The sequence below is a fragment of the Pinus tabuliformis genome, chromosome 3_1 (assembly GCF_031772625.1).
Source record: "Pinus tabuliformis cultivar Carrire ecotype Pingquan chromosome 3_1, CPIR1, whole genome shotgun sequence".
NCBI classification, from domain to species: Eukaryota; Viridiplantae; Streptophyta; class Pinopsida; order Pinales; family Pinaceae; genus Pinus; species Pinus tabuliformis.
In genome coordinates, this window is record NC_142301.1 from 240,476,255 (window position 1) to 240,495,186 (window position 18,932).

Here is an 18,932-nt window from a genome sequence, read left to right on the forward strand (position 1 = left end):
TCCTTCAATCCTATCCCAAGTTGTTCTTAAGGGGGGATGTTAGGATATTCCGACACATAGGATATAGTTAAGTTCAACTTGGTCTAGTGTAGAGTTAGGTATAGAGTTAGGTAAAGTGTGTTTCTTTACCGTTGTACATTTTGTAACTTACAATCCGACGGTCACGATATGTAGTGATCTGACGGTTCACTCTCTCCTCGGTATTACCGACACTTGATCCGTGGCTTGACACCCGATTGGTCCATGAGTTCTATTTAAAGCGCATGGAGGGTCATTGTTCGGGTAATCCGTGCATGAGAGAAGCTTATGTAAATTTTCATTCTTTGATTAATAAATTGCCTGTAGTAGCCACGTTGGCACAGGCCATGGACTGTTTCCCTCTTTGAGGGTTTTAACCACGTCAAAAATACTGGTGTATTGATTTGAGATCTGGTTGTGAGCGGTGTCCTTTTGGTGTTCTTTCTGAGGAACTTACCCTGTAAATTCCTACAACATGCATGTCATTGTGCACATGCATGAGATACCACCCATTCAGCACACTCACCGAGGTGAAGACAAGAAGCAAGTCCAATTGGAGCTGAACATGTAGTTGATAGTTGATGCACATGACCACCAGCACACACTGGAAGATCAACACGAACACTATTCATCAGTGTGTTGTCGTTTTGTCTGCACCCAAGATGACCATGTGCGTGCTAGCAGACGAGTTGGATGGAGGAGCCATACCAATGCATCCGGATGCAACCGACGCAAAAGATCGCTTCAGCAAGATGTCACCATGGAGCACATGCACACCATCATTGACAACCAAGCTTGGCATCAGCTCACCACCTTCACCATCACAAGCATGTCAAAGAGTTGGTATCACCACAGTGGACCGAGTGTTAGTGATGTCTTTCATGGCTTTCTAAAGCCTTTTTGTCTCACATTGGCACATGAGCATTGTAATGTAACGTCTTGTCAAGTGTAATTTCATGTTTCAATAGTTGGATGTAATAGTCATAGAGTAGATGAAGAGTCATGAAGGTAGATGAACTGTTACAAAGGGGAATGTCAAGGGTCACCCCACCCTTTGCTATAAATAGAACCTCATAACTCATCATAAAGGCTTTTAGTCAGCCAAGCTTCCAATAAGACTATCTTAGAGAGAGCTTGGATAGTATTGTAATGAGCCTTGGCTTCTCCACTGCACAGAGCTAGTACATCTCTTTGAAGTAGCAGGCGGTTGTGGCTGTAACGTTTAGCTATCTGAACTTGTGGTTGGACATGGATGTATTGTATGACTGGAACTTACACTTCTTAATATAACAAGAGCCAATATGTTTCATGCATATGTTGTATTGTATTCTATGCTATTTGGTTTACTCTAAATGATATATGTATTTGTTTTCTTACACATGCATGTATGGACTATTATGTATCGGTATGTATGAATATTTATGAAATGTGTTATTGGTTTAACCATCACTTTGGATTGCTTGCTAACTTGACTTCCATGTTGTGACGCATCTTTGCTCGTGTGTTCCCTTCTTAACTGCATGCTATCATAGGTTTCCAAGGGGTGCACTCATCTCAACCCTCATGTGTTAGAACCACTCATGCACCTTCTTTGGCTCACTGGAGTAGTCACACCCTTGATACCAACAGATTTATCTTACTTGCCTCTGTGTGAAATCGCAGTCAAGGCATTACCGTACGACCCACTGCTGGGACTCCTACACCAAACGGTTTGAGTTCTATTTGGAACTTCTTACCGGGGAGATCCCCTTACATGCTGGTGGGTCCAGCACCATCAACAAGGTGCTAAGTAAGGAAACGTTTGTTTCCTCTACTTAGGGGAAAGGGGAAGGCTCCTACAGCTGAGTGCGTAGAGACCTTGGCAAGTTCGTAACTATGTGCATAAGGTAGAAGAGTCTATAATTTGAATGCTGAATCTAAAAAAGGTAGTTATGAGTTGAATTGAATGCATTTGTGCCTTGTTATTTAATTATGCTTAAGTTAATGTATATTCTATATGTAAGTTGCTTCCTATAAATTAATGTGTTCTATTGCATGAATCATTTTCATCTTTAATGTCTATGCATGAAAAGTATAATGAATTGTTTTTGAAAAGATATTAGATAGATCTATTATTTGTAACTGTTCAGAAATGGGAGATCTACATGAACGCAGATCTAGGGTTTCTATTAACTAAGCGAAAGTTGTGAATCTGCCTCCTTTATGCCTGATAAGCACGATTGCATACCTTCGTGAAGACCTGGAGGTCAATTGGATAGAGATACAGTAGCAGAGAGTAGGAAGGTATAGATCTGCACAAAGGCAAATCTGAGCTATAAATACACATCACACGGTCTCTGGATACAAAAACTTTGTTCTAGCATCCCCCAATACTGCTTCGAATGAGACTGCAACTTGCGCGAGGCGAATTGTTTCTGAACGGTCCAATAGTTAGGGTTTTGTTGGTTGGCGTGAATAACTATGAACCTAGGTCAGCCCCCCTTAAGCCAAAAATATTCCAAGTTTGTAGACATTATCACCCACCTCCTCTAATACTTCAAAAGGGCCATACTACCAAAACTTGATCTTCATTTAAGCACTCCATATCCATTGGTTTTTTAGATTTGATGAAACTCTATCTCCCACCTTGAATTATTTCTTAATTATATGTTAATCATGTTAAACCTTGTACTTTTTCTATGACTTATTCAAAGTCTTATGTACTTGCAAATATTTTTGTCTAATATTTTGAACAAATTTATGTTCTTTTACTACATATCCTATTTTTTTCTTTCTTAGCATGCATTCCATATTTTCATCCATATGTTCTATTTTTATTTGAGTATTGTTCAAATTAGCGTTTTTTTTTGACCTATCATTGAATTTGTCAATTTTACTATCCGATTTGGATAATTTGTTTTCATGATCTATTCATGTTATTAATGAATCATGGAAGAGTTTTTTGAAAGTTGAATTAGTGAAGTAAATTTTGGATCTTTCCTTAGAACCATGGGAAAAATTTACCAAGTCGTAAGGAAAAATGAATGTCAGGGGTTATAGCTCTATGATATATGTGTAGGTTCCAACAATAGTATTCATCCAAATATCCTAGGGCACTAACTAAGGAGGGTCAACTATTCCATTATCCATACTACCTCACTGTCATGTACTAGAGAGTGGTCTCTTCTAATGTTATTCTTGGTGGAATATACTAATGAGGTAGTCGAATAACTTATCTAAATATAGTATATATAAGGTACTTCCTATATACCTAAAATTACATGGAAGTGATAGTTCACATAGAGATACGTCCTCATGTGGTACAATTCAAAGAGGTGTCAATATAGGTCACATGGGTTTACAACAAGCCAAAACCATTTTAAATTTTTACCTACTATAGTTATAGATGCTAAAGGAAAATCATTTTTTTAGTTAAAGATTTCAAAACATGTCTCTATTTTTTCTTTTTCCTTTGCTAAATGAGCTTGCTAATGGAAATTTTTCATTATCTGAATGCTTCCAAAATGGAAGTTATAGCAAAAAGAAAAATATGGCTCGTTAGAGACAAATATCATTATCACTGACAAACCCTAACTTCCTTAGTCTATATCTTCAAAATTAAAGTGAAACAAAACTTGAATTTCTTACTACATGTACCTCTTTTTCATAGTCTCCTTAAAATTGGACTATGTGAAGCTTCCCAAAAAAAAAATTATAGTGAAAATTTTCAAATGTATCGATTAAGGAACATTGAACAACGTTTTTGGTAGTAATATTAATGATTATAATTCAAGTTTAAGGGGAAGCCTCCTTTTACAATTAATGCATTGTTGAAGGCAAGATACGATGATTCTATGACTAAGTCTCCATGGTAAATATATAGGAGACAAGGGGTATACTTTTAATGAAATGGTACAATGGAACATATTAGCTAGCCTACTAATAATAAAAAAGAAAAATCATAATGAATACTTATTATGCTATTAACATAGGGGAGCAAGGGCCTTAACAACCTTACTCCTCCTTGTTTTCCATGTACAACATTGGAGGGTTAAGGAAACAAAAACCAAAAAAAAGTTTCAAATAGGAACTTATCTCAAAATGTGTGGATTCTTACACTCTAAGAGTGTTGAATATAAGTCAAATTTTTATCACAACTATTTGGATTCTCTTAATTATAACCGCTAAAAAAATGTACCAATGTCTTGTTGACTAATTTTATCTGTCCATTTTTCTATAGAATGGAAATTTGTATATTTCTTCAACTTAGTGTCCATATTCTCCCATACTGTAGTACAAAAAGGTAATGAAAAATTTTGTATCCCTATCTAGGATGATGCTCCTTGATATCCTAAAGTGCGCCTAGACCTACCCAAGGAAAATATTTTCTACTTCTCGAACTTTGATGATAATTTTACAAGATATGAGAATTCGCATCATCTTGAAGCTCTCAGGTACCACAAACTAATAATCATGTCCCTTCTTTGTGGTTGGAATACCAATCACAAAATCCATGGAAATTCTATTCTAAGTTCTAGTGGATACAAGTAAAAGATTGTGTAAACCTTGTTTTATTTTTCTATCTTTACCACTATAAAAAAGTATGGATCCTATAATAAGCTAATCTACATCTTTATACATTATATGTCAATGCACATATCTTTATAATTTAGCAAATATATTCCCTTCACCAAAATGTCCTACAATCTCAGAGGTGTGAGCATCTTTGCTGAGTTAGAATCTTTCACCTTTAGGGACATAAATCTTGTCCATATTATCATTATGGAATATTGAAGTCTAAAATGGGCCTCCTGAGAAAAATAATAAAAGGATAGTTAAAATAATAAAATAAGAGTGATATGATTTTTAAGGAAAAGAAGGAAAACTATTTTTTAATCATATCTTTTACTTACCTCCTTGACGTTTTACTGAATTGTTAAGTCTAAACATCCATTGGATTTGGAAATTAATTTTTCATCCGAAAAATGCCTAATCTATACACTTTTAAGTAGATCCACTCCAAAAAAAGTTAAAATACATGAGAAAAAAGTTTCACCCCTAGGGATGACATCATCTTCTTGGATCTCATTGTTTCTTTGAAGTTTATTTTTAGTACAATTTTTAGTATGAGACCTTTTTTTTATGTCAAATTTCCCGTAATGACAAAAACCCAATTTAGAGATGATAATGAACCTTAATATCACCTTTGTTTAGACGAATTTGGACTTGTAGTTATTGAAACACCTCTTTAAACTCCTAATATTCCATGTATGCCTCTTTGTATGCATCATGGTTAAAAGGATCCATGTGCATAAGAGTTTCAAAATCTATAATATTGGATGTGGATGGGGTTGAAAGAATGTTTGCCAACTTATTAGTGTTTCCCTTCCTATATTCCATGACTATATGACACTACAACAAAAACATCACCACTTGTGGTATCTGGTTTTCTAAAGCTTACTCTGGGGCTGCAAATAGTATAATGGCTATAGATTAGTGTGGATAATGGTTTTTTTTCCCATTAAATAGTGATTCCACTTCTTAACAACTTCAAAAAGGGTATAGAGTTCCTTATTGTATGTAGGGTAGTGCAAAACTCCACCATAAAACATTTCATAATAATAACATGTTCACTTACCTCCTTGCATCAATATCAGTCCCATAACATGTACACTTACATCCACCTTTTCTTCAAAATTCTTCTACAAGTGAGGCAATACAATAAATAATGCTTGACTTATCTTCTATTTTAGTTCAATGAATGATTTCAACATATTCAATCCCCTCTAGAAACTATTACCACTATTTTTATGGCATTAAGTGGCATTAATAGAATTGAACATGATGGTATTAAGTTTCAAAAACACTTTTATACCCCAATAACACCCCTCACTTCAGTTGAAAATATTAGGAATTATCCACTTGAGGATGTCCTCCATTTTTCTGGACTTGTCTTGAGTTCCCCTCCACTAACCACATACCCCAAATACTCCAATGAATATGTAGTGAACTTACATTTCTTAAGGTTAATCAATAATTAATGCACTTTTAGTCTAGTAGCACTTGCATGAAATGTTCATATGTTCTTCCCAAGAAAACCTATAAACCAATGTATCATCTATGTAACCAATGTATCATCTATGTACACTATCATAAATGAATATAAAAAGAGAGGCAATACATCATTTATCAAATGAATAAATGTAGCTAGTGCATTGCATAAAAGGAAAGACATTACCATTTGTTCATGTATACCTTTCCTCATCTTGAAGGTAGTCTTCTAGGTGTCCTCTTATTTAACATATACCTAGTGATATCATAATTTGAGATCCAACTTGGTGAAGCACTTGGCATGTTGAAACTAATCAAACAAATCATCTATCCCTGGTAGAGCATACTTATTATTTAGAGTGATCATGTTAAGCTTTGTAATTAATAAGTATCCACCGAATCCCATCCTTCTTGGGTACTATGATAATAGGGGATCCATAAGGTGAGATGCATGGTATAATTAATCCATTCTCTAGTGGATATTGTAACTATTTTTTCACTTTGTCTACAAGTAAGAATGACTATCTATATGGACCACTATTTTCCAATGTGAATCTAGAAAAATATTGTATCTCATTGCCCACTTCCATATTAGGTGGTAACCTTTTATTCTCTTGAAACAATTCTTTGTATGCTTGCAACAACTTCCACAATTTACTAATTCATCACCTAGCTAATTCTACCTTGATAAATAAATACAACCTTCTTGCTATAATTGATCAATTTATTGTCTAGGTCAACACATACTATAGAGACGTTGTATTTACTTTTGTGTGCAATGATCATGAAATTCTTCCCATACTTGATAAGGAAATACTAGTTTTATTTCCTCATGAATTTTGCATCCCTAATATACATATAGTGGCTTCCAAAAATTGCATGACAAAATGCATTTGGTACTACATGTACCTCCACTTCAATATAATCTGCACTTATAACCAAATTGATTTTAAACTATTTAGTGACCTTGATCTCTACATGCTTATTTACCCATCCTAATGGATATGGGTTAGGGTTATCGTGAACTTCCAATTTAGGCTTCTTGACTAGTTCTTCTACTATGAGGCTTGCCTATGAACTAGGTTTGAATAGCATGTCCTCATTCGACTCTTTTACATGGATATACTAATATGAAAAATTTTAATAATCCCCTTCTCTTCCTTATAAATAATTCTATCTAATTCACCTCTTTTGGCATTATGCTACATATATTCTAGTAGGTTCTTCTTCTTTTCATTCTTTATATAGGTATCTTTATTCATCTTTTGATGTATCTTCCAACACATATCTATAGTGTGACCATTGGTATAATAATAATTACAAATGGTTGTTTTTATCCTTGCATTAATGTTTAGTGGTTGTTAGCTTCTTGTCATTATCTTTCCACTCCTTCCCCTCGTTGGAAGCATCTTGGTGATCTTTATATTTAGAACCACTTGGTTTTGCTTTCTTATGCCCTATATTCTCCATGTATTATGTTTGTACATAAGCCTCATGAACTATGCAGACACCATAGATACTTGAGGGGCATGTATATTTTCTTAGGATATATACCCAACATAATAAACATTTTATGAACTTGATGGCGTAATTTTTCACATTCTATTATTTCCATTACCCAAAGTGATGCCAATGGATGCAACAATCCTCTGCATACCTAATAGGGTAAAACATGACTTGTTTAAGGTTTTAAACATCTCACACTTAGTTACTTGTGGGATATTCTTGAACCTAAGTGTCTCCATGAGGCTTTCCCACTAGGTTAATTTCATGGCTTTGTAATTTTACTGAGGCACATGAAATTTTTTCTATTATTCTATATTATTGACTAAAAATAAACTTCTAATCATTGAAACTAATTATTTATCCTAGAATCATTAATATCACCTTGGTAGGATTTTATTTCCACTTTTACTTCCATTGTAAACAAACATTATGAGGAAGTTATGACACTAGAACTTTGTTGCTCCTCATTTGCGTCATTTTTTATATCCTTTGCAAATTCCATTTTGCCTCCCAAATTCTTTTCCATCATTAACCTCCCTAAAAGGTCAATAAATTTTCTGTTATAACCACCACTAGGAGGGACATGTTACAATTGGACTCATCTACAATGGCCAAGGTTCTTCAACTTCCTTCTTAAGTCAATTTCTAGATTATGGAACTTCCACAATAACCCCAAACAAACTACTATGATAACCATATGCTCTGTAAACTACCATGCATATTCCATTATAATTATTCATCACAATAAATTTAAAAATATTCTAATGTTTTTAACTACATAATATATTACCTTAGATGTAAAATTTATTATTATTAGCTTAGTACTTAAATTTGTGAAAGCAACTAAAATACAAAATGAAAGGACAAACAAATGGGCATACCATCCACAAAATGAATAATAGATGTAACTTGGAAAACCAAATATGGGAGAAACCTAACTAAAAGGTGAGGCTTATGCTTTACTCTCTCTTCCTTAGTTAAAAAATGCAATTACAAATAAAGGGGTCTTCACTATGATGTTTCCTTAGACACTAAAACTGAATGGTTGCTACATAATCTACTACTTCATTCGTAATGCTTCAATAAGTAACTCCTAGATGCCCTAGTGAACTATGTAGCAATAAAAATATAATAGAATGGAGCCCCTTCTCTTCCTAGTAGCCTAATATTCAAGATAACCTAATAGACATCTAGGTTAGGTTTAAGATTTTTTGTAGGCCTCAACCCTCAATTAACATTAGGTATTTGAGACACTCCATAATCCTCTTGAAATTCCACTTGTGACTACCTCACATCTATGAGTAATCGAGGTTGACATGGAATCCACTCAATACTAAGTCAGATTAAGGGGGTCACAACTTCCACATATTAACTTTGATTGAGTCAATTTTCACAAATTTAGGAATATTTGTGTGTAGATAAATTTTAAGGGTTTGGTATTTATGCTTGCAAGTTTTGAACCCAAAAGTATATTTTGATATCCCAAAATGGCTCTAAAATATTTCAAGCCCCAATTCACCAAACTAGGACCTACCCCTACAATGGACCTTCTAATCTAACCCCTCCAAATTTATTGCCCAAAAGTACCAATATTGATGAAAAACTATATAGTAATCCATTTTGGATTAAGATAGGCGTAAATTGTTTAAGGCATGTTGTGCTTCCTATCAACACATGAAAATCATCAAATTCAACAAAATACTCATGGATGAAAATTAAATGTTACATGTTTTGAATTGGGTTGTTGGTCAAATTTCTCTTGAATTGATAGATTAACACCATTCATTTGAAGTCAACAAGGGTGAACATAGAGAAGAGTAAAAAATTAAAGATACAAATTAAAATGAAAATTCTCTAGCTCTATATCTATTTAAATATCATCTCCATTGATGTGTAGTAGGTCTAGAATTCTTTTCCACAATGTTATACAATATCATACATGCTAGTCTCTTTATATGATTTAAATACAACATGTTTCTACCTTTACTATTGAGGCCCACCCCATCTACATTAAGTAGTATCATGGTTCAATGATCTTTCTTACATTCATCTTGATTTCTATGTTAAGGTTCTTGACATTATCCAAACCATGGTATTTTGGTGGATGAATATATATTGATTGCATATTTATAGAAAGGTTATTATAGACACAAGCTAATGTTAGTAAAAGGAATTGATTACTATAGTCTAAGATAAATTAATATATTGATGGTTAGCATGTGTATTGGACTAGAGATGCGAATAACAATGAATTACAAAAACATTATCTAGATTGAAGAATGGAGATGAAAATTGGGAGAGTTAGAGGTGAGGGAAATAAAAAATGTAAATTATGGATTAAATCATTTTGGAAATATATTCACTACTAAGAGGGGGTGGTGAATCAGTAGTGATGGATTTTATACAAATTTTCACCAAATTAATATTTTCTTCAATATCTATTATCCATGCACATCCACAACATTAGTTCATCAAAACATTTATGCAACAATAAACTGAAATCATAACAACATAAGAAATCACCATGAGAAATACAAGCATGCACACATAAGAACACAAGTATTTCTGGTGGAAACCCTTTCGGGAGAAAACCACCCTGCTTTTGATGCACTGCTCAAATATTTTATTAATATGTTGAACAAATTTACATGGATTAGCTTATAACCATAATTCGTAAGACTTGGACTCTACTACAATATACTAGCATCTACCATTTCGGAAATTTATTCCTCTTGCAAATCTACATACCACCATCCGCTGGAAGCTCCGACAACAAATGATCCTCGCCCCACTCCAATTGTACTCTCCAACTCCTATTCGATAGAGAAATATCTTGCTACTATGAACTGCCAAATTATTGTCTCTTTTTAAGCCTCAACGTGCCTTCGCTTCCTCCATGCAAACCACGTTTCACAATATTTCACACTAGGTTCATTTTTTGAACATGAGAAACCCAACAGCTCTAACATTTAGCTCACAAATATGAATCACCAATCTCTACCCAACCACTTCTCTCAGACAAATGTTGCATACGTCGCTCACTCACAATACTTTCACACAAGAAAACTCACTTACTCTCTAAGCAACCAACCTCAATGTACATAGCCACAATACATTAGATGCAAGTAATCAACATGTAATCTAAAATATACAACATAAGCATGAAATGCTACTATAGTTATGTAAAATATCTTAGTGCACTTGCATACACAAATAAAACAATCATAACAATGGAGCTATGTTGTCCTCATCTCCTCCTCCATCAAGCTCTCAATATCTACAATAGAAACATGATTTTAACTCAAGCATTAGCCTCTAAATATGTTATGTAATGGTAAATCAACCTACAGGCTTCATCTCTGCAATATGTGCAACAATTCACTCACAAATGATAAAGGTGCTCCTCTATTTAAGCAAGTTTTGATCTTCTACACTACTTGGTCCATTAAAGGCATTCACACTTTTAACCACATGAAGACATGTTGATTAAGTCAATATGAACCTTTAATGAAACTTCCTGAACAAGAAATAACATAAAAACCAAATAATACATCAGAGGAGTGTGAGAAATGTGGATAAAACTCATCTATAGGCCCAGTCGCTCCCATGACACACTGTGCAAGCATCGAGGTCCTTAGTTGCTCTCATGACACACTGTGCTAGCATCCATAAGCTTCTAGTCTCTCCCACAAGCCTCTATGCCTACGTCCAAGGCAAAGAAACTTCCTTTTCTCTCAATCTGGATGGAAATTTGAAAAACTCCTCATAGGGATCATAATTTGGTCTGCTTTGCACAAACCTCATGTCTCAAAATTTTTAGATTCATCTTCATGTGCCCAAAAAACCCAATCCAAAACTGTCACTTCTATCCAAACACCATACTAAACAACTGGGCCATCAAACTTCTCTGCAACATCCCTACCATTAGTATGCAACTCCAATACCTATCATACATCCTCCATGACCTGCACAAACATCTGAAGCATCCACAAACACATTGTAGATCCCCTCCAAGCCAAAAACATAACATCATCAACATGTAGACAAAATCTGGGAACATGGAGACCAAGGATACCAAGAGACCTAATCATCAAGGCTCCTAAACTCTAAACTCTATAGAGGCCATCAACCTTGGTATGCAACAATATTATCATGAAGACCATCATAATGGGAAGATCTCCAAGTTAGTGCAACACACCATCATCCATCCTCTAAGCTAGTCCAAGAAAATAGACATGCTGAGGACCAAATACACACCATCTATACACAAACCAACACACCTGCACCCCAGGCAACCATGTTGACATCAATGACAATCAACCACACATCTGCAACCCTGCAACATACACCAATGTGAAAAATCTCCCACTTTGGCATTGATGTCAAGCCCCCAGCTAAACAATCATCTGATCACCATCCTCACATTCTCCCCCTTTGAAAATGATGGCAAAAGGAAAAACATGTCAAAGATGAATGCTATAAAATCCTCTACATGCAATGAGATCCAACAACAAAATATATACTCCACTCAAAACATATGAAAGTGACAAACAATGGAGTTCAAGGTAGGCATACAACAACACTCCCTCTGGACACTAGCTATGTCCAATCATCAACAGAATAGTATCAAGATCAATCAAATCTTGCTCAACAGTAGGAAACACTGAAACACATGCTCCCCCCTGAAGAAACAATGACATAATCCATATCATAGAAAAAATAGCAGATCATATCACCAACAAATAGTAGAAGCAACATAAAGTGAACTACTAGCAATAACAACATTCATAAACTCCATAGTAGCAGTAGAAAATATCCATCAACTATGAAGCAACAACAATAAATACATCATCTCCACAACATATTCTCCAGCAACAGTCTCTCCATCAACATCACTAGTAGCAGAAAACATACACATATAAATAGTAATGTAGCATCTCTTTGAGGTAGATACGGTAGAAACAACTACATGATGACAAGTCACAATAGTGGGACAATACATACTCCACTAAAGCATTTCCATGGTTGAATGTAAATGGATACACAAGGCTATAATTTCCTCCTTTCCATATGTAAGAGGCTACTCCACAAGAACCAAGGCTATGACTCAGCGATATGCAACAAAGTACATAGCCTCAAAGGCTTATTACATGACTACAATAATGATAATACATGCTTATACAATGAAAACAATGAGCCCATATATGGCTGAACATGACTCACATGACTCTCTCTTAATGCATGCATGACTTTAGAAAGCCTCTCCATGATAAGCATGAGATTGTACAAGAATAATGCACAAAAAGTATGGTTGTACCGACATTATTAATAACCCATATAATATGACTAACTCTCATGAGTCAATATACATCATATGCCAAACATGGCTCTCATAATAACTCTCACATTAATGCATGTCTAATACTATGTCATGATACAAGTACATGGATCATATGATCAATGATAAATCAATATTCCGGCAGCAGTAACATATCACATCATTCAACCCAACACATCCTATCTTCATGATTGTACATAGCAACAATAATAACCATCATATGAAGCATGAATAAGCATACAATGATAGAAAAAACTAGACAAGGATAGCAACAACATCATATTAGAAACTATAAATAGCATCCACCATCATACTACTCCATAACAACATCATATGTAGAATGTCATTGAATGTAGAAGTAGTAAAATCAAACACATCCATCACAAAGATAAGTATCATGCATGATAATATCCTAATCTCCACGGTACCACCACATGCATAATCAAAATATAAACATCTACAACACATAAACATGGGAAGCATGTCCAACTCCACCAAGGATCCATGGAAGAATATAAAGTGCTCCCCCTGAACTTGTGCCATCTCTCCTCCTGATCACACCTCAACCAAAACATCAGTAACAAAAATAAAATCTTTCATCATGACATAAACATAATAGAAGAGATAACCATGAGAACACAAATTAACTTCATGCAAAAACGAAAATGCCATATACTCCCCCTGATACTATAAAGGCTTGAAATCCATTTTGTAGTCTAAAGGATCTATCATGCAAGAGAGGGCTAAAATATATGTTGATCTCTTCTACTCTGAATCTGATGATGAAGAAGAGTACTCTCTTGATCTCTTCTTACTCTTCACCCTACCTTTCAACATACAGATTGTCTCGGGTCTTGACTCTTCTTGCAATTACTTTCTTTGATCCTTCTTCCCTAATGAAACAACCTTTGGAGTTGAAGACCACTTCCTTACCTACATCAACTATTTGGCTCACACTTATTATATTGCGCTTTATGCCTTTAATGAGACATACATCATCTGCATTGGTCCTCTTTTCACCAAGATTAGCCTTACCACTACCCAATATTGTTGTTGGTTCACTTCCTTCAAAATTAATATGACCACCTATAATTCTCTTAAGGAAGTGAAATTTTCTCATATCTCCTAACATATGATAAGAACATCTACTATCAATACACCATTTTTCATTCTCATCATATGAGCAAAGAGAAATACCACACCTTCCTAACTTCTCCTCATTTTTCTTCCACATATCTCTTAGCTGAATTCTATATTGTGCATCTCTCTTGGGTTGATGGTCTTGTATTGACAATCTCATCTATCTAGGCATCAAGCAATCCTTGGCCATGTGTCCAAAGTTGTGACACATAAAACATTCTACATGACCAAGATAAGAAGCCAAAGGATCTAATCTTTTGATCCTCATGCTAGATTTCCAACTTCTCGTACTAGACATGCAATCAATGGCTTTATGCCCAAATAGGTTACAAGCATAACATAAACCATTAAAAGGACTTGTATACCTGAAGGAAGACCTAATTCTTTGTTTTCCATACCGCTACATGCATGTATCCAAATTTCTCCTTCAATAATCTCCTTTATGTCCAAACTGCTGATAATGAAAGTACTCAATTTCGTTCATCAATAGAGAAAATGAATTTTGACTTCTCCTTTGAATTCTACTTTTATCAACTCTAGGAGTGTATGATCTTCTCGGCATGGAATCTCCTTTCCAATCTCTTCTATGCCGCAGATAAAATTGTCACCTCTTCTCTCCAACATTCTCCTGGATGCTCACAAGATTCGTTGTAGGTTTATTTGGATCTATCTTGTTAATTTTTCGAATTCAAAACTGCATCTCTTCTTTGAAGGATTGAGCTAGATTTGTTCACTGCAATGCTTCTCTTAATCTCTTCAAGTTGTTGGTCCTTTTTTGCAACTTGCTTCCTCAATTTATCTATGAAATCTTCTAGTGCTTCTACATAATATTTCTTCTCTTTTTACATCCTCCAGCTAGGTTCTCAAGGTAGTGATCTCCTCCTTGAGATTTTTCTTGTTCTCACCACAAATCTGCAACAATTTCTTATGTTCTCTACAATGAGTTGTTAACTTATCTACTTCAACATCTAATTCGTTGATAGCAATAATTGCATATTCATATTCAACTTTAATGTGAGAAGCATCATTCTCATCATCACTATCAAACCGAAAAGAATCATTAGAATTATAATTCAAAAATGCATCCAACATATTACCTTGTGATACAACATCATTGGCTGAATTTTCAGAATGTCTTGTTTCCTTTGCAATGGATCGATCTTCTTCCTTCTTAAAATTCTTTGCCTTTTGAAACATCCTCCTTTTGATGTTGGCCATGATCCATGATCTACTCTCCAAGTGATCAAGATTCACTAAAGAGCACTAGATCTGATACTAACTATTGGAAATATATTCACTGCTGAGAGGGGGAGTAAATCAGTAGTGATGGCCTTTATACAAAATTTCACGAAATTAATATTTTCTTCAATATCTATTATCCATGCACATCCACAACATTAGTTGATCAAAACATTTATTTATCAATAAACTGAAATCATAACAACATAATAAATCACCATGAGAAACACAAGCATGCACACATAAGAACACAAGTATTTTAGGTGGAAACCCTTTTGGGAGAAAACCACGTTGTTGTTGTTGCGTTACTCAAATATTCTATTAATATGTTGAACAAATTTACACGGATTAGCTTACAACCATAAGATGGAAGAATTGGCCTTTACTACATTGTGCTAGCATCTATCATTTTGGAAATTTTCTCCTTTTGCGTATCTATAGACCAACATCCACTAGAAGCTCCCACAACCAACGATCCTCGCCCCACTCCAATGGGACTCTCCAACTCCTATTGGATAGAGAAATCTCTTCCTACTATGAACCACCAAATTACTATCTCTTCTGAAGCCTCAACATGCCTTCACTTCCTCCATGCGAACCACGTTTCACAATATTTCACACTATGTTCATTTTCTCAACATGAGAAACCCAACAACTCTATCATTTAGCTCACAAATGTGAATCACCAATCTCTACCCAAACACTGCTCTCAAATAACAGTTGCATACATGGCTCACTCACAATACTTTCACACAAGCAAACTCACTTTAAACTCAACATACATAGCCACAATATATTACATGCAAGTAATCAACATGTAATCTAAAATATATAATATAAGCGTGAAATGCTACTACAACTATGTAAAATACCTCTCTTCCCCTGTGTACACAAATAAAACAGTCGTAACAAAGGAGCTATGCTCTCCTCATCTCCTCCTCCATCAAGCTCTCAATATCTGTAATAGAAACATGCTTTTAACTCAAGAATCAGCCTATAAATACATTTTTTAATAGCAACTCAACCTACAGGCTTCAACTCTACAATATGTGTAGTACATCACTCACAGATGATAGAGGTGCTCCTCTATTTAAACAATTTTTGCATCTTCTCCACTACTTGGTCCATTAAAGGCATTCACACTTTTAACCACATGAGGACATGTTGATTAAGTCAATATGAACCTTTAATGAAACTTCTTGAACAAGACATAACATAAAAACCAAATAATATATTGGAGGAGAGTGAGAAATGTGAAGAAAACTCATTTACAAGCCCAGTCGCTCCCATGACACACCGTGAAAGCATCCAGGTCCTTAGTCACTCTCATGACACACTTTTCCAATGTCTAGAGGCCTCCAGTCACTCCCACAAGCCTCTATGCCTACGTCCAGGGCAGAGAACCTTCCTTTCCTCTCAATCTAGACTAAATTTTGAAAAATTGCTTTAATGAATCCTAATTTTGTCCGTTCTAGACAAAAACCATGCCTCATAATTTTGAGATTCATATTCATGTGCCCGAAAAATCCAATCCAAAACTGTCACTTCTATCCAACCACCATACTAAACAACTGGGCCATCAAACTTCTTTGCAACATCCTTGCCATTAGTATGCAACTCCAATACTTATCAGACATCCTCCAAGACTTGCACAAACATATTAAGCATCAAAAAATGCATTTTAGATCCTCTTCATGCCCAAAACATAACATCACCAACATGTAGACCCAATCCGAGAACATGGAGACCAAGGAGACTGGGAGACCTAATCATCAAGGCTCCTCAACTCTAAAATCTGTAGTTGTCATCAGCCTCGGTATGCAAAAACATGATCATGAATACCATCATAATGGGAATACCTCCAAGTTAGTGCACCACATTATCATCCATCCTCCAGGCTAGTCCAAGCTATTAGACAAGCCATGGACCATCTCCATGCTAGTCCAAGCAAGTAGACATGCTAAGGATCATATACACAACGTCCATACACAAAGAAACACACCTGCAGCCCAAGAAACCAAGTTGAGATTAATGAAAATCAACCACACATCTACAACCCTGTAACACACATCAATTCCATCAAAGTCGAATGATGAAACTATATAAAAATACAAATCACATGAAGAAGCAAAGTAGGGACTATAAGTGAAAGGTATCCTATCAGATCAAGTTAATGCTACAATATAAATTTAAAATTAGATGATAGACCTAATTGTGAAAGTGTAATTATCTAAAGTACTAAGATTGAGAGATATTTTGAATTCAAAATTATTGAGAAATCCATATATGGTTAGCAATGTAGCCACAAAATTAAAAGGTATTGATGCATTATGGTTAGAATTCTTACCCAAACGAGTGTGGATAATAAAATAGATAAGATGCAAACATGGAAAAGGATGGTTAAGAATATAAAATAAAAGAAATATTACCACTTTATTATTAACTAAGTTTTATAAATATAGGATCCGAACTTATGGTATAAAGACACATCAATTAGAGAATACACTAAGGATATTTCTAAGATCTCTATCAAATAATGTATTTATTAAGAGTCTAAGTTACAAATGGTAACAATGCATGTTAATGTTTTATAGTCACAAATAGACAATGACATGAGTAAACATTACATCAATAATGTTAGTGAAGTGTATCAATTCATTTAATAAAGGTTAAAAAGAAACTAAATAGAAGGAAAATAAAATACACAAGGAAGAAGTCCAAGAGGCCAAGAAAATTCCACCTTTAGATTATATCACACAAGTAATTAAAAAGATGATAAAACAAAAAACAATTAAGGTTTGAAAAAGTTAAATCAATTAATAGACTTAGAAAACATGGTAGGTATGCATATAAATGTAAATGGTAAGGTTATAAAATATAGAATTCCCAATAAATCATGATGATAGTTGAATTTACCAATAAAGGATACATGTTACACATCCATATGAATCATTCATTATTGGAAAACCAAAGAAGTGTAAATATTGAAGAAGAATGAATTATGAAAAGTAGTGGTGTTTAAATTTTCCACTCCACATTGAATTATATTTAGCAAAACTATTATAAGTCAGCAAAACAAATTATATAATGGATAACATAAAATAATTGCATGGTGGATAGATAGGTAGGATCATCTATGTTTAACATAAAACATAACTAACTCCCTTAAAATAAAGAATACAAAATCAACTTTGATCACCTTCAACAAAACCTAGAGTTCACTATTTAAAAGAATTGGGGCTACCTTTGGTTATTCCAACCAACTAATGGACTTTTGGTTCTCAATAGTGTCCCTAGAAAATTTATAGGTTTGATGAACCAAATGTTTTGACAAATCTGATATAAATTCAACATAAACTATGGAAAAGTCTCATATTAATACACGTTTTACTCGAGGTAGAAAAGAAGGTTATCGAAGATCTTAAATAGGGTATGAATATCTCCAAAATCCAAAGTAAGTGTTGTGTCCTAATCATATACGGTGGAAGTAGATAAAAAATATTGTCTTCAAAGGTAATTAAGAAGTCGAAATTAAAATGCATTCCTCATCCTAATGCTCATAAAGTCTCGTGGTTTAAAAAATGATCGTCAAGTTACTATCTCAATGTTCATTGAATTTTGAAATGAGGGATTAGCCAGACCAAGTCATGTGTTATGAAAT